The sequence below is a fragment of the Onychomys torridus genome, chromosome 14 (assembly GCF_903995425.1).
Source record: "Onychomys torridus chromosome 14, mOncTor1.1, whole genome shotgun sequence".
Lineage (NCBI taxonomy): Eukaryota > Metazoa > Chordata > Mammalia > Rodentia > Cricetidae > Onychomys > Onychomys torridus.
In genome coordinates, this window is record NC_050456.1 from 20,138,081 (window position 1) to 20,140,402 (window position 2,322).

The 2,322-nt window shown below is 39.6% G+C and overlaps 1 non-coding gene across 1 annotated transcript; it reads left to right on the plus strand.

Annotated features, from left to right (window-relative positions):
• Positions 1 to 1,128: 1,128 nt before the first annotated feature.
• LOC118595949 lies at positions 1,129 to 1,292 on the plus strand. Its single transcript, XR_004946631.1, has one exon. It is a non-coding gene; the product is annotated as a U1 spliceosomal RNA (small nuclear RNA).
• Positions 1,293 to 2,322: the final 1,030 nt, after the last annotated feature.

Below are 2,322 nucleotides of genomic sequence, written 5' to 3' on the forward strand. Positions count from 1 at the left end.
ACCAGCTGTACAGTGAAGGGACCCAGAGCCTGAGCCTGGGAAACACTAGCCTGGGTTGTCCAATGGAGATGTATTCCTTCTCTCCAGTGCTGGTACTAACACCCACAGTAGAGAACTGAACATTGCATAGTTCACATTTGCTCTATCAGTGGAATGAACAAATGTTCTAAACCATTCAGTTGGCTAGTATAAACAAAATCTGCGGGTTTTAAAAAACACTTGAAATATTTTGAGATACAATCTGATTTTGAAAGGCCAGGGAGGCTCCCACTCTCAAAATGTCCACCTAAATATATGTTATCTCCTTTTTCTACTTTAATACATGAAGAGTTTTTTATTTTATCAAGTCACTAAAATTAACTCTGAAACTTAATGAGACTACTTTATTATACTGTATTGATCAAGTCAAAGAACTTCTTCAGGTTTTGGGCATTTTATTATTTCATTTGTGTGTGTGTGTGTGTGTGTGTGTGTGTGTGTGTGTGTGCGCGTGCGCGCGCGCGCGCACTTGTGTATGTGGATATCCAGGGAGTCCAGAAGAGAGTATTAGATTCCCTGGAGCTGGGGTAACAGGAGGCTCTGAGCTACCTGATAAGGGTGCTGGGAACCAAATTCCAGCCCTCTGCAAGAGCAGCAAGAGCTCTTAACCACTGAGCCATCTCTCCAGCCCTCTTCTCCAGAAGTTCCAAGCATCGGGGCGGCAGCCAGTTTCTATCACTAGCACATCTTCTACCTGCAGGTAAGAGGCAGCACTGTGAGCTTCTCGTTAAATAATTTATTTCCAGGAAAGTCTATCAACACTAGCTCCCTTTCCAAACTCCCCAATCATCACTATGATCCCAGCATTGGAAAATAGGTTAACAGGGAGCCTACCTTTAAACAGAAGTCCAAAATGCCTACCCACCATTAACATCAATCCATAGTTGATCTACCGCTCTTGTCAAGATTTGCTTTCAGTGACTGGCTACACTGTGAAACCCAGTGATGAGTGTGATGAACCAGAATTATGTGCCTATATTTATATAAATCATAAAACTGGTCACATGGTAGATTATTACAGAATATCACTAATCAATTCATTAGTTAGAATAAACTTACCTTCCAAAGAGTTATAGAAAATATGAATGGATACTTACCTGGCAGGGGAGATACCATGATCACGAAGGTGGTTTTCCCAGGGCGAGGCTTATCCATTGCACTCCGGATGTGCTGACCCCTGCGATTTCCCCAAATGCGGGAAACTCGACTGCAGAATTTGTGGGAGTGGGGGACTGCGTGCGCGCTCTCCCCTGGGAAAAGAAAAAAGAAAATATGAATGGAATTACTTCATTTTTTTTTTGTTTTTCCTCTACAGTATAAGTCATTTATTTCTGTGGAAGATGTTACTGTCTCTCCAGCAGGTTAACCCCAGGAGGTCTAGCAACTGTAATTACTACATTTAAATATTCCACATATCCGTCAAGACTTCAAAGAATTCTGTGGTGTCAGTTTAAATATAAATATATACAATTCTGCTTAGCCATCACTTAAGGCAGTTTTGAAAACCATATCACTTACTGATTCAGACTCCAGTGTTATAATGTATATGCTGCATAGTTGGCTCTATTGCTAGTTTCTCTATTGATTTATCGGTTAAGAAAAATGTCCACTCTGATCCTCCAAGCATAAGTATTCCACTTCTACAGAAAATACATACTTTCTCACCAAGGTACACTTGTCAAGATCATTTCATCTATTCGTCAAAGAAAAAAGACCAGAAGAATCACTTTGAGCTTTACATGGAGTCAAAGTAGGGTTGGAAATTTCATATAAATACAGTATTTCAGTCAAATGCTAGCAAAACATATAACAAGCTTTTCATTTGTTTGCTCTGCTTCTGAAGGGAAACCTTTGTATTTACCAGTGACCATGCTAACGGTCAATAGCTTCCATTCTTTTTTTGCCTTTTAATGTAAGTGTAGATTTTGTGCATTTTGTAATTTCACCTTATAAACAGCCTCAAAGGTCCTGCAATGAAAATCAAGCAGTTTGATGGTATAGTAACTACATCTACATAATTTTGCACCAGGATGGGTCATAAGGTTGCTATATTTATCTTTAAGTTAGACTGGTTCATGTGTCTGTATTTATTTATCCTGCTTGAATAGCCTTTACAGTGAAGATAAAAGTGTAATTATTTTTACAACAATGAAAGATTCAGGGTGCCAGAACCCAATACCCCAGTGCCCAACAATGACAACCAGCACCAGGGAATAGCACTTCAAGGCTTTTAATCTCCATGACAACCTACCTCGCATTCTTCAATAAAACACCACTTTGCAT